The 16,873-nt window shown below is 43.8% G+C and overlaps 1 protein-coding gene across 7 annotated transcripts in view; it reads right to left on the bottom strand.

Annotated features, from left to right (window-relative positions):
- Positions 1 to 16,873, bottom strand: part of PAK5 (p21 (RAC1) activated kinase 5) — a 323,333-nt gene that overhangs the window by 129,625 nt on the left and 176,835 nt on the right. The gene's annotated exons all lie outside the window — the stretch shown is intronic.

The raw sequence follows: 16,873 nt of genomic DNA, 5'->3' as shown, positions 1-16,873 counted from the left end.
TGAAAACTCTGGAATACAGGAGTTATACGCCTCCACTCAGTTAGGAGAATTGGAATAATTACAAGCTTATCAGACCTAAAGCCACGGTGGAGCAGCAAGCATGAAACACAAGCTTTGTGCTAGGACTAGAGTGCTCCAACTCCTTGCTTTTTTTCCAGTTGATGCAAAAGCCTGGCTCCTTTGTAAGCAGCAACAGGAGCCTTATGGAGTTTGACAAAGGGGCAGAGAGAAAGCTGAGTGGTTTGGAGTCCTAATCCTGTGTCCTGGGAGTCATCTGTGTGCCAGACAAGCTTTGGGTAACTCTGCTGACCCATCATCTAACAATATATAAACTCACTCAAGATTCAGATACATACCTGAACCTTTTCAAAAGCGTGGTTAAGTTTGATTTTAGGAGTCTCAGGTTAGGAGACTCAGATATGGGTTATTCCCTCAACCAATCATTTCTGCAGATGAGAACTTAAAGAAACTGTTTTCTCAGGGTTTTGTCTATAAAAGGAGTGCAGAAGCTGAGCAAAAAGTCAATTATCTTTGTTTTTCCCTACTCCTCTTTTTGAATGCAAGAATTTTCTTTGTTGAAAGACTAAGAAGTGATCTATAATAAATAAATAAAGCCATGAAGCAAGAAGAAGCTGACGTAAAATGCCATGGTAGAGTTAAATATGTCTTTTCTTAAAAATAAGTAAACGACTAGATGAAGATGATTCTCAGTTCCTGCAGGAAACATGAATAGAGCTTTCAGAGAGAACAGAATCAAAATGACTACAGAATTACATGTGAAGTGAAATAATACATACCCAGTTTCCTACTTGCACCCTCAATGGAGCTCTTATGTGCAGACAAATAATTACCTCCAAGTAAAAATAAAAAAGGAAGATTGAGAATCCAAAGATCAGCTACAGAAGAACATTAAAAAAAAATGCAAAACATTAAACAGACCATGAAGGAATGAGGGAATGTAGATGAAAGGAAAGAAAGACAAGATGAAATGCTAACAATACTAACAGCATTCTGTGGACCACTAGATGCTGAAAATCTGTCTAGTCCATCAGCTTGTCTGCAGTATACAACGTAACCATCTTCTACTGTAAAAGGCCTGCTCTACATTACCATCCTTCATCAGCCTCTGAAATGACCAAAATTCAGGGGCTGAGGCAAAGTGGCACGTGCCTGGTGAAAAAAGGGTGTTACTGCCCGATGATAAAAGGGAGGGAAGGCAGTGTGAACACAGCCCACACTGCCCATTACTGCAGCAGTAGGTGTGGGAGGTGGGTCTTGTTTCAGGACACGTCCATGTCCTTGTCTTTGCTGAGGAAACCGCTCTCCTACTGTCTGACCCAGGGACCACAGGTTCAAACATGGTCTCTACCAGACGGCAGCCTTGTTCCGGCTGGATTGTGGCAACCCAGACGGAGGGCCTGCCCAGAAATGTGGCAGTTCAAGTTTCTGTCTGCAGGGAGTGCCTGAGCCTGCTGCTGCAGGGGGAGAATGGGAGGGATGCCACCTGCGCAAGGTGTGAGCAGGTGGACGAGCTCCTAAGCCTGGTGGTGGAGCTTAGTGAGGAGATAGAGAGACTAAGAGCCATTACAGAGTTTGAGAGGGAGACAGACTGGTGGTGTGATTCTCTGCAAGAAAGGAGCAGAGATTGCAACCCCCAAACTGTAGTGGACCCTCTCCCTTGCCGTGGTCAACCCAAGAGATCTGACTTGATAAGAGAGGAGGAATGGCAGCAGGTCCCAGCTGAGTGACGCAGGCGGTGCCCATCCCGACCTACCTCAGTTCCTCAGGTGCCTCTAAGTAATAAGTTTGATGCCCTGAAACTGGAGGGTGAGGTGGCTGAGAATGAGGTGGAGGAACAGCTTCCAAGCTTTTCTAAGGAGAGGCGGTCGGCTCCATGCTTGAAGACTGCCTCCTCCAGTAAAGAAAGGAGGGTGATATTTGTAGGCGACTCCCTTCTATGTATATTAACAGTAAAAGGAAGACTAGGGAGAATGTGGCTCTCCTACTAAGTGAGGGGGTGTTCTGGTAACGAGGGATGCTGAGAAGGCGGAAGTACTGAATGACTTTGCTTCTGTCTTCAGTGAAAAAGCTCTCCCTCAGGAATCCCAGACCCCGGAGGTTAGTGAGAGGATCTGGGGAATGGAAGACTTCCCTTTAGTCAGGGAAGAGGTGGTCCGAGAGCACCTAGGCAGCATCAATGTTCATAAATCCATGGGACCCAATGGGATGTATCCATGGGTGCTAAGGGAGCTGGCGGAGGTGATTGCTGAACCGCTCTCTATCATCTTTGAGAGGTCTTGGAGAATGGGGGAGGTGCCTGAAGACTGGAGGATAGCCAATGTCACTCCAGTCTTCAAAAAGGGCAAGAAGGAAGATCCAGGTAATTACAGGCCAGTCAGCCTCACCTCTATCCCTGGAAAGGTGATGGAACAGATTGTGCTGGATGCCATCTCCAGACAACTGGAAGAAAAGGAGGTTATCAGGAGTAGTCAGCATGGGTTCACCAAAGGGAGGTCGTGCTTGACCAACCTGGTAGCCTTCTACGATGTTGTCACTGGCTGGGTGGATGGGGGGAGAGCAGTGGATATAGTCTACCTTGATTTCAGCAAGGTGTTTGATACTGTCTCCCACAACATCCTTATAACAATGCTGAGAAAGTGCAGGATAGATGAGTGGACAGTGAGGTGGGTTGAGAACTGGCTGACTGGCAGAGCACAGAGGCTCGTCGTTGGCGGTGCAGAGTCCGGTTGGAGACCTGTAACCAGCGGTGTTCCTCAGGGGTCGGTGCTGGGTCCAGTCTTGTTCAACATCTTCATCAATGACCTTGATGAGGGGATAGTGGCCACCCTCAGCAAGTTTGCTGATTATACGAAGCTGGGAGGATTGGCTGACACAGCAGAAGGCTGGGCTGCCATTCAGCGAGACCTGGACAGGCTGGAGAGCTGGGCAGTAAGAAACCAGACAAGGTTTAACAAAAGCAAGTGTAGAGTCTTGCATCTGGGGAGGAATAATTGCATGCACCGGTACAGGTTGGGGGATGACCTGCTGGAGAGGAGCTCTGCAGAGAGGGACCTGGGTGTCCTGGTGGACAACAGGTTGGCCATGAGCCAGCAGTGTGCCCTTCTGGCCAAAAAGGCCAATGGCACTCTGGGGTGCATTAAAAAGAGCATGGCTAGCAGGTCGAGGGAGGTGATCCTCCCCCTTTACTCTGCCCTGGTAAGACCTCATCTGGATTACTGTGTCCAGTTCTGGGCTCCCCAGTACAAAAAAGACAGGGATCTCTTGGAAAGAGTCCAGCAGAGGGCCACAAAGATGGTGAAGGGCTTGGAAAATCTCCCCTGTGAAAAAAGGCTGAGTGAACTGGGTCTGTTTAGCCTTGAGAAGAGAAGACTGAGAGGGGACCTGATCCAGGTCTATAAATATCTAAGGTGTGGGGGGCAAAGTGGCGAGGCCAGACTGTTTTCAGCAGTGTGTGGAGACAGGACAAGGGGAAGCGGCCAAAAACTGGAGCATAGGAAGTTCTGCACCAATGTGCGCAAGAACTTCTTTACGGTGAGGGTGACGGAGCACTGGAACAGGCTGCCCAGGGAGGTTGTGGAATATCCTTCTCTGGAGATATTCAAGACCCACCTGCACACCTACTTGTGCAACCTGGTGTAGGGAACCTGCTTTGGCAGGGGGATTGGACTCAATCTCTGGAAGTCCCTTCCAACCCCTATGATTCTGTGATTCTGTGATACTAATTAGAGAAGTGAGTTTTAAGTTAGGTATTATGATTTACTACTTGCTTTATGCACTCCCCCGCCACGTTCCTCTCCTTGCCTGCTCATTTGATACTTCTTGGTCTCAAAATGAAAAACTTGCAGATATCTAAAGATGTGTTGCTGAGACAAGATTCCTTTTCCATCAATACCAAGAAATCAACTCTGATTTAATTAAATTAAACATGATTTATGCTGGTAAATTAGTCATAATTAATTCCAGAGGCCCAGAGAGTAAATTTCTAAAAGTCATTTAGTCCATCCACTTGCATAATAGAGGACTTGCACTGGTCACTCCTGACAGAGGTCTAACTTCTTTTCACAAGGAATCTGGGAGAGGTTCCAGTACTTCAGCCTCCCTTAGGACCATTAATCACTAAATATGAACTCTCCTGATTTTCCCTTGAAACAATTTAGTCCACAGCTTTTTCTCTTAACTGTCAGGGTTACGAAGACCAGACACTCCATTTTTTAATTTGCAGTAGACAACAATCTTTTGGAAAGGATTTAGTCTCCTCCTCAGCCTCTCTCCTGAGGATCTTTACTGAACTCACTCCTTCTTTCCTTCTATACTTTTCATCAGTCTCACTGCTTTCCATATTGAACCATCCCAGTGTTTAAGTACGCTGGTCAAAGGTGAGTGCTGTGCACCTGCTGCCTTGGAAGCAAGTTGACTGTGAGGATTACGGCACTTGTAAGAGTGGTATTGATGCAATAACATGGCATTGTTTATCCACAGTCAGCTTATAAACCATCAGAATCTTTCATCATTATTGATAAATCAATTACGCACATAGTTGTTGTTCTCCAGTCTGTTAGAACAATATAATAATCTACATTAAGTGTTGCAATATATAAATTTATATTCAATAGAGGAACCATGCACTGCCCCACCTGAACAGCAGGCTGGTCTTGTTTTCAGTCACATCTCTAGTTTGCTAAGATCATACAAAATTCTAATCCTCTACAATGTGCTCACAGGCTCTTCCAACATTGTGTCAGCTGCAAATTGAAACTGCATTCCTCTCTTCTATTAACCAGATTATATATGCAAGATACGTGCATAAACCAACCCCCTCAGAACCTCCTTCAAAAACATCCCTTGTCAACTTGTCACCAGGTTTGGGCCCAGGTATTTTCATCTATGACATCCTTAAAAGACTGCATATGAAACAGCTCCAAAGGTCAAACCAATATCAGTGTGCTGTTATAGTTTAGGGAGAAAATATCATAAAGTAGCTTATGTTGGAAGGGACCTTATAGATCATCAAGCTCCAACCCCCAGCCATGAGCAGGGCTGCCCCCCCATCTGCTCAGGCTGCCCAGGCCCCATCCAACCTGTCCTTGAGAGCCTCCAAGGATGGGGAACCACAGCTCTGGGCAGCAGTGCCAGGGCCTCACTGCCCTCTGAGCAAAGAATTGCTGCCTAACATCTAACCTTAAATTTCCCCTCTTTGAGCTTAAAGCAAATTACATTGGTTTGAATCTCTTACATCACACACAAAAAAGGAACACGGCTCTTTTAGTCATCCTGCTGCATTCTTCCAGGCACTCCTAAATTGTTTGTTTGGTTATTTGTTCATACATTTCATTTTAGGAGCTGAACATGAGCGTAGCTGATGAGCCTTTTCCAGACCTGCTTGTTAGCACCACTTTTGTACCAACAAGGTCAGACCTGCACATTGGACTCCCAGGCTCTGCTCCAACAGACCACTTTAACACATCATTGCAAGAGACATCTGTGGCTACAGAGGGGATGAGTGACATGATTAATGTTACTCATGTGCTGATACATTTTTCTAGTTCTGAAGTACAGATACATCAATTAAGCCCCCAAACCAACCAAAACAAGGCATGCTTTAATAAAATGCTTAGGACTTTAAGAATGCAAATACTAGTAAATATTAAACATCGATCACCATGGATGACTGAACAGCAGAGATCATTCTTTGTTACAGCGTGATCATCTCCAGTACCATTAATTTTTTTGCTATTGTCTTGCTTTATTACCTAATTTATCTTTCTCAAGTTTCCCTTATCTTAATATCAGTAACATAATGCCTCCAGGAGATTTTTCAGACTTGTTAGTCCCTTCATCTAGGAAGTTAATGAATTTATCAGATGTCACTCAGTTTAACACAAGCTGTTAGTGATACTTCTAGCAGCAGATTTCTGTGCATTTTAAGTGCATTTTTATGCTTCTGAAAGTCAGGATGCTGACAGCTGGGAAAAAGTAGATTAATTTCACTCCTAGGTCAACTCTGTTCAGCTCAGTTTAAATCAACAAAGCTATTATACCTGCACTTCAACTCCCAGCTTCAGGATTACCTGTAGCAACGTCCCAGGATGAAGTAGCATACTGAAAACAGTTGAAAAAACAGCAGGGTTAGCACACAGCAGCCCATCATCTCCTCAGACTCCAGGAAACCTTTGCTGTTCTCCAAGTCAGGCACTTAGCTCAAACAGGGCCCTTTATCAAACAGACCACTTACACCTGCTGGGCTCTCCTCCCCTATCTACATTCGACTGCCAATCAAATGACTTCTCTGTCGTTTGCAGTCACCTGGATCTATGCTTGGCACCCAGCTCAGATCTATGCTTTGCTCTGCTAAGTTCTCTCAGTTTGGGTCACTGCTTGTTATTTGCTTCTGAACACTGGATGTCCTCAGATAACTAGACTTTCTTCCACTGCTCTCCTGGCTAGTTCCATCATTCTTTCCACACAACCCACTTCTCTGTATCATCAAAGAGACCTCAAAGCACACTGCTTATCCCAAACTGAATTTATCTTATCCAGACAGACTTGGGGAGGAATTCCAGATACCAGAGCTCTCTTGCAAGCTAATTATTCTTCAAAGAAGTATTAGCAGTCCCAGGGAGCATCTAACTATTGATTTTCTACTCTGTACAGTTTCCTTGCAAAATGTAATCGTTCTATTCCTGTCTCGCACTGTCACTTGTCTCTCAAAACAACCTGAGAAAATAAAAGTAATAAAGGGCACCAAGAAGGGCACTGTAAAAAAGCAAAACTGAGAACTGTATGTAAAACTTGTTAAATATTCATCAGTCTGTGTACTCCATGACTGAAAACCGAATGTAACTGTTACGAAAATTCAGGCTTGAAGGAAATCAAATGGAGGTAGTATTCTAAGGACTCTGGCACTGCAACTCTCTTCTCTGTATTTCTAGCATAAATGTTCCATGGTTGGGAATGTCACTGCATATATTGGACATATTAAAATATCAAATATATTATTCCTCTGTGTTCGCTACAAGCTCCAGCCCACTGCAGGGCACCTTTGATAGTTCTTTGATTCTGCCTGGTAAGCCTGTGTGCTGAGTCTCCAGAGGAGCCAGAACCACTTCTGTTTTGATCACCCCACTCAGCAAGGAAGATAAGGGAGAGAACAGGGAGAGCAGGTTCGGCATGCAGTGGTACAGCTGTGCCCACATCCATGTTGACAAACCTCCATAATGTAACTTAAAGCTGCTCCCTGAGTGGTTTTAACCAGGAGAGGGCTGCTCAAATCCAGTTCAAGAAGCTGTATTTGGGATTCTTGTGCCAACTCCGCTACTCCCCTGTAGTACAAACCTCACAGGGTAAAGAATCTATGTTGATTTCTCCTTGCCTAGGACTAACGCTCTGCAGGACTAGGACTGTGAGATGGTTCTGAGGCTGTATGCCCCGACTTGAGTCTGCTCTAATTGCCAGCCCTTTGTCCTTGGATGTCAAAGGACAGTTTGGGCCAGAGGGGGGGGGGAACTGCAAACAATTGCAGTTCATGGTGGGTTATTTTTTTAAACTTTCATCAGAAATTTTCAAATGTACTCCTTCCTATTTCTCATCAGAATCTATATAATGAAAGAAAACAGTAAAGAAGCCTATTTGCAGCTACAAAAAAGTAGTTGAGCAAATTTACATAAACTCTGTCCCACTGCTGCTGCTGCTAGGCAGAGGAGTTGGTGCTTGGAAGACAGCTTCTTTGTATGTCAACACTTAGCTATGCATCCTGGCATTCATTATTTAACAGCCTCCATGTGACATACAGCTTTTAGAAACACAACATTCTTTAGCAACCCAGATAAGAACCCAGCTCAAATGTTTTCTCTTCTGACTGAACACACAGAAACAGCTTCAATTCTCACTGATCTGAAAGCATGGCTGTGCAGAATGCCCCATGCACTGCCAGAACAATGTGAATGGGCTCTGCTGTAAAGGAAGCTCATTTCATGCAGAAGCATCATCAAAGAATGGAACAGCTATATGAGCTATATCGCAGTGTCTGAATTTGAGTCAAATTCCTGTTCCCTGTTCTTCTGGTACCCTTGGAAACATCTCAATAATCAAAACCAAATGCTAGAGCAAAGGAATGGTCAACGTTCATGTGCAATGTTTATCATTAAAGCCTTAAATCCCAACTTCTAAATCCAAGTGCTTAAGTTACACTTTTAGCTGCCTGTCAGGAGCATTAAAAATGACTCAGTTTAAAGTGACTGAGCAGCTGAGTGCTGTCAGTGGTCACTGAACCTTACTGTGCTGCTGCAAAGCATCTCCGTGGCATTTGAGGGCCCATCAATGGCTGGGCACAGCAGCAAAAACAAAGCAGAAGGACCTAAGCAGAAATCAAACCCTTAGGATTTAAAATACATCTATTTTTAGTTTCTCAGCAGTGACAACTGCACTTTCCTCTACACTTTCAGACACCCACATGTCAAGAGATGAGGGCAAGCTATACAAATGCTGCAAGCCAAAGGAGAGGGCAAACTGGGAAGAATCCAAGCTTCACCCAGAAGCAGATTGCCATTCTAATACATTATGCTTGAGAAGGTGCCAGTACAAATGCTCTCCTACACACTGACTAGGCTGGAAAAATGAGCCCCCATAATTCTGTAATAGTGCAGTTGCCATTTCTTACAGTGATGCGATGGTTAGAAGACAGAAAGATCCCTGAGCTGCGAAAACTGCTCATCTGAGGATAAATTCACTGGTTCTGAAAAATGTGTCTTTTCTCACAAAATTAGGATTCCACAAGTAAGAAGGGAAAAGAGATTAGAAACTACCCTGAAGAATGATATTTACGCACTATTATGTACAAAAACCTTGTCCTGCCAACCATGCACTCTCACACTGAGACAGAGGCTGGCCTTAAATGCATTCCCACTTACTGAAGGGCCAAGCAGGGAACCCCATGCAGTTGCTTTGAGACTGCATGCTTGGTAGTACTTCGGGGAGCTGGAGATTGAACTACTGCAGAGAAGCCAAGCCTTCTACCTTTGGGTTTTCACTTTTTAGGAGGAAAACAGGCCTACTGATTAATTCCCTTTGCACAGTCCTTTGCATGGCCTGGGACTAGGTGCAGGTGGGTGAGTGGCACATGGTGCCACTTGAATCATTCTCTGTGAGGTTCAAATTGCATTAGTGTGCTTAGCAGCAAACTTCCATATTTGTCTTTTCTATTAAACGCCCCCTTCACTGTCTACAGCAACTTTCCTTCTTTAGTGCCCCTCCAACTCTACCACAAAGTTGACTTTTGACATCTATTAAAAAAAAAAAAAAGCAAACTTTCCCCTCAAGGGGAGCTCATTCTGTACATGGGGCAACTCCGACTTGTAAACAAGGAGAGTAGCCTTCTCTCACACATGGTCTCTGCTGCTAAGGAGAGGCAACACAACTGATACTCAATTTAAAAATGCAAAGTAATTCCCACAGGGCTATTACTAGTAAAACTGGTGTCTAGGCTCCTCCAGTTTAGACTGCCAGGCAAATTATTTCCCATGCTCTGAGTTGTCCTTGAACAATCATGCACAAGGGCAACAGGCCCTTATAACATCAGGACACTGATTCATGCCCTTAGCTAATAAGGAATAATAATAAGTAAAATTCGTGCACCCTCACATTTACCAAAATGGTGTCCTTAAGACACCATTTTGCAGGCTGACAGGTGTGCTGGATGGGTGCTTTTCCAGCAGACTGATGGCTGGTCATCACTTGAAAGCATAACCCATCTTCATGTGACATGTGTTACTTCACTTTAGAAAGATGTACCCCTGTGTGGCTATACAGCTGCTAGCCTCACCTAAACCTTTGTTCCAGGTTGAAGAAACAACCGCCCTTATGGAGCTGATAAGTCAATGGCAGCAAGGTGCAGAGAACAGAAATATTACATCATGTAAAGTTAGAGAAAGAGCAGCACCCTCATGTGATCATGCATATTTATTGCACTGAGAACTCAGTGGTTTAGCTACTAATCAACACAAAGTGTTTTGTTTTGTTTTGTTTTTTGTTACCTTAGGTCTCTTTCATTGTACCTCCACACCAGCCCGTTCTCAGGGATGCAGCAGATTTCCTGCTACATCTCTAAAACATCCGAGCCTGTCTGGTTTCTCTGTGGCATTTCCTTGCTTCTCAGCTTGCTTCACCTGCTTCCCACTTGTGAGACCGTGCAGTGCAGGTGGGAGCTGGCACATCTGTACAGTGTTATCTGCTTACTTAAGCCTTGTGCAGAGCTCGCTGTTCGGGAGGGCAGGCACACACTCACCCGGTGATGCTCTCCTGCTGCAGGAATAGACAACGCTCATCTTTCTCCCGCGCAGGCTGCCATCTCGTGGGCATCCCCGGCACATGCATTTGCCTGGAATTAGCTCCCAAGCGCACGTAACATGGTGCCATTAACATTCTGCACTCTGATCCAAACAAACCCCCAGATCCCTGGCTTGGGAACTTCATAGAGGAGCTGAGGGGATGGAATTGTTCACTTTGTAGCACAGTTGGCGGGGCAGATTTTTCATAAAAAAAAAACTTCTAGGCTTCACTAGGCAAATCTATAGGTGTCTATGTGAAATTCAAAGATTAGAAACAGTGAGCTTAACCTATTTCTTACACGAAAGCTAAAACCCCACTGCCTATGTTAGTGTATGGACTCCAAGCTGTTACTGTTCATATGGTGCAATCAGGCAGCTCAAAGAAATGGAAATCTTTGTATTGACTGCAGAAAGTTTGGGTTCCAGTTTAGAAACAAGGAAATCAGAGCCAGCTAAAAACTTGCTGATGGAATCTGGTGCTTTCATGAACTCTGTGTCCTTAGCGAGACAAGCCAGTTCTCAGAGGGAAGGGAAGGTCCTGGCATGTCTTATCTATCTTCCTTCAGGTTTCTGTAATATGAGTCAGATTTCACATTTCCACCTCTTGCTCTGTGAACATTTACAGAGTCAAACCAATATAAATGTGTCCTCTACTTTTTCAGAGCTTTCCTCTTCAAAATTAATCCAAATTACTGAACGTTAATTCTGGGCAGATTTGGAGTGGGATGCTTGGGGCTCAGGTAAAGCTATTTTAAAATTTGCTAACACCTTTGCTGGATCAATTTATCTTCATTAAACAGATCTGCTTATCTACCTGAACATCACTGGAATCTTGCAGCTGTCCAACAACACAAAGGCTTTTCATCACGTTGAGGTGTTCTGTAGAAGCCATTGTGTTCCAGCACATACCCCTTTTCAAACTGAATTAACTTTCAACCACAGTAAATCCTAATTTCATGTTTTGCTTCCTTTTCAGTAACCTTCAGCTTCAAAACAGTTTATCTGATGAATCTATGTACACAGTATGTAGCTAAGGCAAAGTGATGGAGAAAACTGCTCTGATTTCGCACCTTTCTAGCTCTTGTCAGCAGTAAGAGAAGGAAACCTGAGCTTCCCTCATCCTTACCCTCCACCTTCACCTGAAGCTCTCAATTCGCTATGCCGCAGTAATTGTTACATGGTGGAAGTGGGCACTGGACTGCGGGAGACCAGTTTGAGCACTTTTACTCATTCTGTGGTAGCATTTTCAAGTCAGAATCATCCAACATTTGTCTTGCATGTTAAAAATGAGACAAAATTTATTTTTTGCTTGCTTCTTTCTGGACTAATATAATTCAAATTATAGGCTGTCTATTCACTTCTCATGATGCCTGTGCACAGTGTACACCCGACGAACCATGGCACATCCCTGAGCCAGGGCAGTTTCAGTTTGAAAAGGATTGGTCATTTCAGGTTAGAGGAGAAAGCAGATTTTCCTGCTTCTGTGTGAATCTCCTCATCCTCCCCCCTTTTTGTTTGTTTGTTTGTTGGCTACTAATCCTGTCCTGTTAGGAAGTACTTAATACTAGGGACTTAATAAAATAACTTCTAGCAAATGGAAAAATTAATCTCTGGAGTAGACTGGACGTTGTACCAGTGACAGGTATTTGAAAATATTTCATGCAGGGGGGTATTCCAGTCTTGTTTTTTAAAAATGAAGCAACCTCCTTTTTATGTCACACTGAGTAATACACGTGGCATCCTAAATCTGTTTTATCAAACTGAGTCCAGGGTTTATAAAACTGTGCAATAAGATTTTAATACAGCTCATCACATTATACAGAACCAGCCATCCTGCTTAGTCTTCAAAGACTTGATATTCCCCAAGCACATCCCACATGCAACTGCTGCTATCTAATTACATGCAATGACAGCCTCTCTTCCTTTGACACTATAGCTGAGCGCTCTCTGGCTGAGTCCTGAACTAGGACGCACAGCTTGCCAGCTCTAAAAACTGCAAGCGTTACTGCTCAGAATGTCTTCAGCTGTCTAACTGCACCAAAAATACACTGTTTTAATCTTCTTCCTGGAAAGCTAGTTTACCAGTTCCAAAACGCTTGCCTGCAGAGGCAGGCTTGATTTCAGCTTTTCGGATAGTTGCAGCAAGTAGTTGTGTGTTAAGCATTAGAAGGCAGGAACGTAAACTTTTATGGTCACAATGAATTAATGACTTAATTAGTTTAATGCTTCTTTCAGTTAGATGAGCATTATTTTCAGGGTATTAATATCAAGAAGTCCTAGCTATCATCCAGAGCATGCTATGCTATTCCTTGTACAACAACCAGAAGATGAGCAAAAAGGTCAGGACTCTGAGCCAATAAGACACAATGAATAGCAAAGAGAAGTGCCATGTTGATGATGAAAGGAGCGCACTGCAGTCACCTCCTGCTGGTCACAAATCCTGATCCTGCACTCTGGAAATGATGACATTAGCTTCAAAAGTGTAAGAATGTTAAACAAAAGAGGGGAACGTGTTTGCCATTTTCTATACTTGCTTGGCTGCGTGGAGCTTTTAGGAGGCAGTTTGTCACATTCTCAGTATTTTTCTGAAGCTGTGACAGAGATATTTCACACCGACAGTGCCTCCTGTGAAACCATAGATGGCTTTGCAGTTACCTGGAGAGGCATCAGAGGCGTATTTGCTTCAGAAAATAATAATGAATTCCATATGACACTGGAGAAAGGCTGTAAGAAAGACATCAAAGATCATTACTCCCGCTACCCACCACTGAGAGTGGGTACCACTGAGCATGACAGATGGCAGATCTTGAGTCAGCTCCAATTTACAACGACTGAGAAGAGAGGGAAACAAAGGAGGAGTTTGTCTGAACCCTTCTTTTTTTTTACTCAAAGCTCACTTTCTGAGGCATTTTTTGTGATAAGGCTCTGACATATCTAGGAGGCAAGTGGTGGGTATCACCTGTGGCAATCAAGATCACTTTGTGGACAGTTTTACATTTGAAAGTATTTCTTTGAAGATGTTTGCCTTCGAAAGGGAGTGCGCAGGAGGGTTAATTGGCTGAAGACTTGACCTGGGAGCAAACAACTCCAGCTTAATACGGGAGACTGGGAGATGATACCACTGTATCCTGGCAAGACAGGATACAATTTGGCATCTCCTTGCTTCCTCTCATCTGCTGACTTAAGTTTGCAAGGCCTGGAAGACAGGAACAAAGGAGTTCCTGCTGAGATCCAAAAGCCTGAAACTGATGCTCCAAAAGGAGATGACTCGACCACTTTGGACTTGTAAGTTTGTCCTGTTGTTAGTGGTTGTCAACTGAACAACACAACCTCCACCAACCCATCACTGCTGAAGATCAACATCTAAACTATGAGCAACGCTGGAATCCTGGTGGTGACTCTCTACCTCTTGCTTTCTACAAAGACTCCTTGTTTTATTTCCTTTCTTTTCTATCATCCATCTTCCCTTTCCCATCTCCCTTAGTGACTAGGGTTTGTAATAAACCGGTCGGGCAAATATCTAACCTGCTATTTCTTAATCTTGCCATTGGGTACACAGATATTAAAGAACCTTCTCTCTCTACCTCCTATAACTGGAGCAAGACAGGGCTGAAGAAACTAGAACAAGAGAATGAGTAAAATAAACTGAGGTGAGTAGACACAGGAATAGGCAAAAAGTGGGGTACAAAGGGCACTGTCCCTTTCTTCATGTCTGCCTTTCTCCCAGAGTTAGGGTGAACAGAGAACTGCACGTATTAATTCTGTGTTCTCTAGCAAGCTCTGTTTCCTCCAGCCACTTACATTTTGCACAGGAACTCGGTAAAGCACAGCCCCTTCACCCCTGAAGCTGGAAGTCCTGGGGTACACCAGAGGAACACAGCTCATCCCAGCTTTCTTTCACCATTTTCTGTTCCTGCCATTACACGAGAACAAACTGACAGCCCATTAGAAATTCCATCTGTGTTTTGCAGGTAAGGACAACACCACAACACTCTCCTGCTCAACATAAAAACTACAGTATCATTTTTTTGCCATCTGATTTGTTTCAGAACAATAAGTAAGAGAGCTAGTAATGTCTGAGTAGTACTTTTTCCAGAGAATCTAATAATAAATGCCTTAATCCACAGTTAGTCACTTGTGAAAGCAGTGATTTTCCAAGGCATGGAAGAAGGGCAACCACTGTGATGTGCAGCACTTTGGAATATCTAAAAGTCCCTCTAGCCACCTAAGAAAGATTTGGATGTCCCTGGGAAGCTTCCTGTTCAGTTCTCTAACTGCACTAACCATGAAACTTGCAGGGTGCCCTAGAGGAAATCTTTAGGCACAAGATTAACAAGTAGCTGTTCCCAGGAAGACAGCTGGGTGTGTTCTTGGTGCAACTTTTTCAGCAGCCTCTAAGCATTTTCCATTTCCCCATTATTTTAAATGAGTTTTAAAAGAAGAAAAGGGGATTTTAGACTCTGTTTAGACAAAACACAGAGTTATTAATTCAGTCTGTATATTAACATATGTGCAAATATATGTGTGTGTACATGCATTTTGAGTTAGGAAATAGAATAATATACATCCAGAGAAAAAGCATTCCAACAAAGAGTGAAACTCCACCACCAATGATCCGTATGTAAACCTGCCTGCCTGCATTTACTGAACTATGTACTCAAGATGTTGTTTCTAAATGTGAAGGATAGTTTTTTACAGTTCTAATCCACAAGTCTCAAGCTAAATTATTCTGTTGCTCTGACAACATACTGCTCCTGTTCTCAGATAAGAGCATGCCATATTTGGGTGCCACATTTTTAATTTCTTTTGAAATTTATTTGGAATAGAAACAGCATAAAATTGAGAGGTTAGCTGGGTTACCTTTTATTCTCCAGGAGATTGCTTTCGGCACTGCCTGTGATCTTTGTGTTACTAACACAAGAAAGCTATGAGCGCAGAGGCTGGCAGATGCAAAAGAGAGCTGGGTAGGAGGCACGGAGGAGGTGAATCTGGAACACCTCTCCATCTTTTTATGCTGCAGGGAACCAGACAGGGAAACTGGCGGGAGGACAGATGGTTATCAACTCTCATGATTTTGAGGGTTGCATAATATTTTTTTAATGTAAAGACAATGCTTTGTGACTCAGGGTTACGGAAGATCAAGTGATTTTCTGAAAGCTAAAAAAGGGCAGCATCTCCTAGTGTGCTGGAGCACTATCAGCACCACTGAGGATGGTATCTAGACATCTTATCTTGAGTTTAACCATTCCACCCCCTTCCTTGTGGCTTTCCAAGACACTGGAGGCTCTAAGTCCTATTGTGCAATGCCTACTGGGGACTTGAACAGTGCAGAAGAGACCACACAGAACAATTTAAAGCCTAAGCAAATATGGGCAGACCAGCAGCTGACAAGAGTAAAGAAACACGAACGCTGCGGCCCATGGAAAAGAGATTTAAACAGTAATTATTCCTTTTCTCCTTAGAATGTCATTCAAACACTCCATATTAGTGCAAAGAGATCTCAACACAAACATAAAATAGCTGATTCCAGGGACAAGTGCTGTTTTTGGAGACAGCAGAGCTCTACCAACTCTAGAACACCTCAGTTACAGCCAGATACAGGGCCTGTTTAAGACAAACTACTAAACATGGACAAGGCTAATTTTGGAGCTACAGGGGTCCAAATCAGGCAAATATATAGGAACATCTCTATATGTGTTAAGCCCAGTGGTTCCTCTGTTAGTGTCTATATATCAAAGAATGACTCTGCCCCCTTTGTAGTCTTACATGCCAACTTTAAATCACAATTAATGAAGGCATCCAGTTCTTTCCATGTCATTTTACTCACAGGAGCCTGCCCCTTCCACCAGCTGCTTGGAGACTTTCTCAGATGAAAGAAAGAACAGAGAAACCACTGCTTAATCAAATGACTCCTGTAGTCAGCACTCAGGGACCTTTGTTCAGCAGAGTATAACTGTCCTTTCAGCCTACAGAAAACAGAAACAGACTCCACCAAGGAATACCTACAGGCACCTGACACCACATAGCAGGCACAGACATGGGCCATAGCAAACCACATTGATTTAAGAGGACAGCTATAGCATAATACAGAAGATGAATTAAAAAATCCCATCTCATGGATCTCGAAATACTCAAGATGCTTTCATTTCATGCCCTATGACCAAAGTCTTCTGCAGTGATGGAAATCAAGTAGGGGAGAAGCAGAGCTGTCCGTGGTAGCTTTGGTGCTGGGATTACTAGAATCATAGTATTGTTAAGATTGGAAAAGTCATCTAGTCCAACCACTGACCACAAAAATAGGTCTCTCTCTGCCTAAGTTGAACACCTCCAGGGACGGTGACTCCAACACCACTCTGGACAGCCTATTCCAACGCACTACCACTTTTCCTGACAAGCCAGGCTAGCACTCGGCACAATCCAACTCGCTTCTGACTCGCACTGCGCTACCTCAAAGCAAGCAGGAAGCTCGGAGTGGGGAATTTGCGGTCCTTCCGCGGCGGCTGGCGGGCGCGCGGCTCGGCAGGTCGCAC

The sequence above is a fragment of the Phasianus colchicus genome, chromosome 2 (assembly GCF_987193195.1).
Source record: "Phasianus colchicus chromosome 2, bPhaCol1.hap1.1, whole genome shotgun sequence".
NCBI classification, from domain to species: Eukaryota; Metazoa; Chordata; class Aves; order Galliformes; family Phasianidae; genus Phasianus; species Phasianus colchicus.
The sequence above is the reverse complement of the archived record's forward strand: the minus strand, read 5'-3'. Positions and strand labels throughout refer to the sequence as shown.